General features: G+C 43.0%; 1 long non-coding RNA gene across 1 annotated transcript; it reads right to left on the reverse strand.

Moving 5' to 3' along the window:
• Positions 1 to 1397: 1397 nt before the first annotated feature.
• LOC309371553 lies at positions 1398 to 4962 on the reverse strand. Its single transcript, XR_014169190.1, has 2 exons — positions 4865 to 4962; positions 1398 to 1579 (listed from the first exon to the last, which is right to left on the reverse strand). It is a non-coding gene; the product is annotated as an uncharacterized lncRNA (long non-coding RNA).
• Positions 4963 to 7281: the final 2319 nt, after the last annotated feature.

The raw sequence follows: 7281 nt of genomic DNA on the forward strand, positions 1-7281 counted from the left end.
ACAGGAAGGATATATAAATAAACATATCCCTATATGTTTCCATGTTGGTAAATGGCAGTGACGCTGCCTTCCACTGCACTCTTATATTGCCCTTTCTCTCAGTTTTTGACAAGTATGGGAAGCCAGCTATTTAAAAGTGGTCTAACAGTGGTCCAACACAATCTGTTCATTGGGCATGCAGGAATTCACAGGCCTAAGAGAGAGTTCCTGGTCATCAAAATGAAAGTCCTCAGGCTGAAGGAGCCTTTGTTGTAGAGAAAAGTGCAGGGAACAAAACAGGCACGCTTTTCACACTGAAAAGTTCGCAGATAATGACAGCGTAGCAGGAATATCAGGTGGAGAAGAGCACTGTCCTGTTGAGTACTTAGCATAATGGTTCATCGGCCCTCTTATTATCCCTGGGGAATCTTCAACAAGTTTATTGTGGAAAGCTCACGAAGACAAAGTTTGAGAACCACTGAGCTAGAGCACTCGGCAATTAGGTATCTATTACGCACAGTAAGCAATCACTCATTTCCTAGAACAGATTTGCATATTTTACAGCACGCCCCTCTCCAAAAAAAGAGGGGAAAGATTGCATTTTTAACACAGAACACACACAAAAATACTTTTAATTGATTGTGATAGAACAGGTCTTCTCTGTAACTGTGCCCAGACTCTGGAACAAGGGAGTTTCATCTATACCCCGCACTGATTGCCATCAGTTGTTAACTAGCTAACATTTTGCCTTTCGTTTTTGAATTAGTTGTTTTTTATTGTGTATTTTATAGAATCATAGAATTGTAGCGTTGGAAGGGATCCTGAGCATCATCTAGTCCAATTCCCTGCAATGCAGGAATCTCAACTAAACCATCCATGACACATGGCTATCCAACCTCAGCATGAGCACTGGGCCACAGTGGTTCTCACACTACTCAACAAATGTGACGGCAGACCAGGACCCAGAATATACAAGGAGTGGGGTTCAGTAGCAGCAACTGTGTGTTAATAATGAACACAGTTTCGAAGATGTATTTATTTATTTGGTATGGTTGCAATCAGGAAAATTACTGAGTAATGGGTTGTGCCCTTGCCCTGAAATGATCCTGTTGTCCTCGGAATTCAAGATAAGAAGTGTCCCGATTGCAGCTACTTCTGTTGTCCCATAATAAGTTGGAGGAAACATTATGCTCGACTGGTTTGTGCGGGGGAAAGGCTTAGTGCCAGGTCAGAAGCTTCCAGAGGCCACATAAAGCAACAACGGTGCCATTTGAGGAAAATATGCTCTATCTGTATAAAATTGTCTTTTCATGATTCCTGCCAAAAGGATGGGGGAAGTGGGGGGGGGGAAGTCTTCATATTGAAAACCAAATCCTGTTTTCAGAACATGGAACTGTAAAAGCAAAATCATGAGGGCCTTTTTAAAATTGCAAACATCTATTAGGATCCTTTCTTCTCAAAACCACCGTATTGTATGAAATGGAGTGCAGATCTGTTGGCATCTCAAGGAAATACAAGAGGTTCGCATCTTTCGGGCAGGTTAGGTTTTGAAAGCTTGCTCAGCTGCATGGGGATACACTGCACTGAAAGTCAGTGAGTTCTGTAAGACATAATAATAATAATAATAATAATAATAATAATAATAATAATAATAATAATAATAATAATAAATTTATTTATACCCTGCCCATCTGACTGGGTTTCCCCAGCCACTCTGGGCGGCTCCCAACAGAATATTAAAAACATGATGAAAGATCAAACATTAAAAACTTCCCTATACAGGGCTGCCTTCAGATGTCTTCTAAAAGTCAGAAAGTTGTTTATTTCCTTGACCTCTGATGGGAGGGCGTTCCACAGGGTGGGCGCCACTACCGAGAAGGCCCTCTGCCTGGTTCCCTGTAACTTCACTTCTCGCAGTGAGGGAACCAGCAGAAGGTCCTCGGAGCTGGACCTCAGTGTCTGGGTTGAACGATGGGGGTGGAGACACTCCTTCAGGTATACTGGGCCAAGGCATCACATCAACATCATCTCAAATTAAGCCCTGATTTCTGGGCAATGACTGTTTACCAAAACCCCAAGAAGAGCCTCAGTGCCATGACTGGGTCTAAAGCCTCACTGGCAGCCACCGGGAAGATCCCAGCAACCAGATGCAGGCTAAAGCTACCAACATCAATACCTTTCCCTACAGAGAAGGTTGTTATGCAGGGAAAACCATAATGGTGCCCTCCAGAAGTTGTTGGACTACAACAGGGGTCAGCAAACCTTTTTAGCAGGGGGCTGGTCCACTGTCCCTCAGACCTTGTGGGGGGGCCAGACTATATTGGGGGGGATGAATGAATTCCTATGCCTCACAAATAACCCAGAGATGCATTTTAAATAAAATGACACATTCTACTCATGTAAAAACACACTGATTCCTGGACCTCTGCGGGCTGGATTTAGAAGGCAATTGGGCCGGATCCAGCCCCCAGGCCTTAGTTTGCCTGCCTATGGATTAAAAGACTAAGGGAGATAAAGCAGGAGACAGAAGGAGAACAAACCATACGAACGCTCTTGAATCTAATTGTGTTGCTGAGATGGCTCTGATCCTATGGGTCTTCAATCAGGAACTCCTGGTTTTCTCACCATTCATACAATGATGTGATCTATCTCATTGTCTGAATGGTCCAGATTCAGTCTAGAGCTGTACTGAATAGGTTCCAAGCTCAATATTGGGTTAGCAGCTTCTCATTTTGGTAGGTAGAAATGCTCACACAAATAATCACCCTTTGAGCATCATCACTTAACCCTAACTGTTAATTATGTTGCTTTGAATGTATACTTTATATTTGACTTTCTTGAGTAATGTTTTATTCTGGATTGTTTTCATTGATGTTTTAATGTAGGTTGTAAACCACTTTGAGATTCCTCCCTTTTAAAAATATGAAGCGGTATGGAAATGAAATTAACAACAACAGTTGGTGTCTCGATACCAATCTTGGTAACTGGCTGCCACTTCCTGCATTAGTTAGGTGGGATTCTCAAAAACAACCAGAGACCATGCACTGAAGGAGATGATGTCACAATCCCACACAGCCAATCCCAATTTGGCTAACTAATGATGTCATCACTCAAGATAAGGAAGAGGAATTCATATGGAGGGCAATATAAGTGAAACATTTTCCCAAAGTGTGCTGAGGGATGGAAAATCAAGTGCTTTTCCTTTTTACGTTGCGGTTCAGCCAGAGTCTAGGCTGGAAAGTTACTTCTTGCCCTCTCCCCTCCCCATCTTTCATATGACAGGTAGAATTGTTACTTTCAGTACCAAGCCACTGAAATGGGATTTTTAAAAGTATCAATTCTTCCATTCAGAACACTCACATTCTAGATAATTTCCAGCGCCTTTTCAATAAAAGAAATCTGGGTATAATTGCACTGACCTTTGGATTAATAGCCCTCCCTCTTCCCTGTCATTCTAATAGAGAGTTTGGGGAGATGCAAGGAGGGCTCATCTGGAAGTGATAGAATTTCTGCCTTTGCTTTTCCCCTTCAGGCACTAATGGGTTTTTGTCAGTCCCTCTTTACTCAGTGTATGACACATGTAGCCATTCCACTTAGTTGTCCATTAACTTCTTCAAGGGGTTACTTTGTTCTTGCTATAATACTCCGAGTTGAGTTCAAGCTGCAGAGATTAAATTTCTACAAATCCTTTGCTTATAAAGGTGCTGTTTTCAATCGTCAGTAATGTTTATCGGAGTGCAACCGTATCCATTAGTAATTAAAACAGGCTGTTTCAGCAAATACAAAAGGTCACACGGGCCTGTAGATCAACAGACTTGTTTTACTGTCGGAGTTTCTTTGGGTATTGCTGCCTGATGGTTTGTTGTTTTTCTTCAAATCATCTATTTATCTAAGTAACAAGTGTGGAAAATCAGCAGACTTGAGCAACTCAATAGGTGGTATGAAGCCCAAAGCAACAATAAGGCTCTGTATGTTGTTTCCATAACTCCCCACACTTCACACGGAAGTGGAGAAGTAATTTGTTCATTTACCTTGAGGTTTGGCGATTGAGGCATAAACAACAGGAGGAATGTATTTTCCATTAGGTAAAAGGGGACACCTGTCGTTCTGGATGATCTTTAAACATGGCTGTATTATAGTGGATAAATATTTCCCATTAAAGGGCAAGGGAGCTTCCATAGAATAGAAATTTATCTCCTCCCACCAAGAAAGAAAGAAAGAAAGAAAGAAAGAAAGAAAGAAAGAAAGAAAGAAAGAAAGAAAGAAAGAAAGAAAGAAAGAAAGAAAGAAAGAAAAAGAATCTACTGAAGAGATCTGGGTATAATTGCAGACCTTTGAATTAATAGTCCTCCTTTTCCCCTGTCATTTCAGTCACTTCTGTAATTTCCAATCAAATATGTATAGCCTAGGGGCTGCTCACCCACCCTTTAGACCTTGCCAACCCCACTTTGAGCTCACCCAAACCACCCCCTTCCCTTACACCTTGCCTAAACCACTATTTACCTCTCACCCAAACCTTACAGCTCACCCAGATCACCACCACCTCTGCCCCCACAGCTTGCCCCCAAACCAGTCACCTTAGACCTCCTCCTGTCTGCTATTCATATTGCCCACCTCACACCTGTGTCACTTTCAGTCTCAGTGGTGGAGAGCAAGGAGGAGGAAAGCAGTGGGTAGTGACAGCAGAGCATGGTGGTTTGATGGGGGACTGTCCTGGACTACCCTTGCTTTTCCTCTGTGGCTCACTTGGGTCAGCCACCCACCCACACTGCTCACCTGGGCTACCTGCTGACTTGCTCACCTGCCTGCCTGGGCCATCTGCCCCACCCACCCTCCCATGTCAACCACTCACTCACCTGCCTGGGCTGCTGGTCTGTTTGCTTACCTGCTCTCATGGGCCATTGTGTTGCCTGGATGCCTGTCTTTCTCCATCCATCTCTGACCTCCTCACTCATTGCTGTGATGGGCCAGCAGCAGGTGAGCAGCTCTCAGAATTGTTTTGTCACACGGCATTATGCATTGGCATCTTTTGGCAACTACACAAACTACTGATGTGTGATGACACTCTTACATTTTTATTAAATACAGTGGTACCTCGGGTTACATACGCTTCAGGTAACAGACTCCGCTAACCCAGAAATATCACCTTGGGTTAAGAACTTTGCTTCAGGATGAGAACAGAAATCGTGCGGTAGCAGCGGGAGGCCCCATTAGCTAAAGTGGTGCTTTAGGTTAAGAACAGTTTCAGGTTAAGAACGGACCTCCGGAATGAATTAAGTACGTAACCAGAGGTACCACTGTAGTAAGATAGTGGTTTTGACATAAACAAAAACAGCCACATTCTTCTACATTGTTTTCCCTTAAGGTTCTTATTTATTTTGCACTGTACAATAGTTATATATTTTTAAGGTAGCCAAACCACGTACCAAGGCTTTCTTGAAAAACTGAATGATCACCCTTTTATATGATTCCACAAGAATGCAGCAATGGTAGCTTTGCCCTTCAATGTGAAACCATTTTTTCCACAAACATTTACATCACAGAATCCAGACACTGGAAAACTGCAGCACTTTGTCATATGTGAAGTTCTATAAACTCTAACTTTCAAAATCAACCATTTGTGTTGCTTATTATTATTATTTTTTAAGAATACATTTCATTGATGTATATAGCACCTCAAACACACACACAAAATATTTATGCAAGGAACAATAGAAAGATACGCTTCTGTATTTGTGTCTAAAAATCTAGTTTAATTATTGGACTTGGCTGCTGATGTCACCAAAATTCCTAATTTCCTGGTTTGTAATGCTCAGCTATGTTCTGGATCAAGCACCAGTTCCGGAAGGAGCTTGGACAACTACTTGTATGCTTGACTTTGCACATCTTGGTTATTAAGCAAGAGCCAGAGGGGATTGATTTGGTGGGTCCAAGAGGTGCTGGGTGCTCCTTTGCAAGAGGGTGTGGTGTCAACTGCCTTAAGAAAGTCAGTTGTGTGGCCACTCCTTAAGAAGCTCTCTTTGGAGAAGATTGTAATAACTGTCACCCAGTCACTAATATACCCTTTGGGGTCAAGGTGCTTAAGAGAGAGGGTAATTAAATTCAGGATATAGCGAATTAGCTAGATCCAGTCCTGTCTGGGTTCAGACTGGATTGGCTCTGTAGAGTGGGTGTTGGGGACACAGTGATATAGGGGTTCCATTCCTACCTGTAGAGTTAGGGTCAGGGTCAGGGAGAAGCATTGGGTTGGAGGTATCTGCTTATCTCCCTGGCGGTTGTGCTGTGGCATCCTGCAAGGCTCCTTCCAGTACAGTGGTACCTCGGGTTACATACGCTTCAGGTTACATACGCTTCAGGTTACAGACTCCACTAACCCAGAAATAGTGCTTCAGGTTAAGAACTTTGCTTCAGGATGAGAACGGAAATTGTGTTCCAGTGGTACGGCGGCGGCAGGAGGCCCCATTAGCTAAAGTGGTGCTTCAGGTTAAGAACAGTTTCAGGTTAAGTACGGACCTCGGGAATGAATTAAATACTTAACCCAAGGTACCACTGTACCTCATGCTCCTTAATATCTACGTGAATCTGCAGGGTGAGGTCATCATCAGAGTTTGGAATGAAGTTTGCTGAAGACACTCAACTCTAGTCCTTCATACCATCAGAGTCAGGTGAAGCTGTGCACATGCATGGATTCAGTAATGGGCTGGGTACGGGCCAAGGAGGCTAAATTCTGACAAGCACAGTGGGTAAGTGGCTCCATACCTGGGACTTATCATCCAGCATTGTCACAGGAGCCCCAGGTGGCCTCATTATTTATACTACCTTCAACTCATTTTCCTTCTATGGCTGTGCCTGGACAAGATAATGTTGCAGTAATCTTTGCTCCAGTAGCCTCTTAACTGGATACTGCAATGCATTGCATGTGGGCCTACCATTGAAGATGGAAATTTAGTAGAGAATATGGCCGTCAGAGAATTGTCCACAAAACACTACCAGAGATTAAATTATCCCTGTTGCACTGACCTTACAAGAGCAACAGCTACTCATGCAACAAAATCACCAAAGCTATCCTCCTGAAATTTGGCAGGATTCATGCTCTCAGAAGAGATGAGCTTGCCTGCAAATTTCATCTGATGGCAACCAAAAATTATTATGTTTTGAGATCATTTTTTGCAGGTGTGGGTGGGGCATATTTTAGAGGTGTCCACCACAAAATCCCCTGGACCTGTTTGCCTGAAATATGATGACTTTTATCCACTCTGGAGGGGTACCATGCCTGTAAATTTGATGTACTTTGGTCAAAAG

The sequence above is a fragment of the Podarcis melisellensis genome, assembly GCF_964234715.1.
Source record: "Podarcis melisellensis genome assembly, chromosome: 6".
Lineage (NCBI taxonomy): Eukaryota > Metazoa > Chordata > Lepidosauria > Squamata > Lacertidae > Podarcis > Podarcis melisellensis.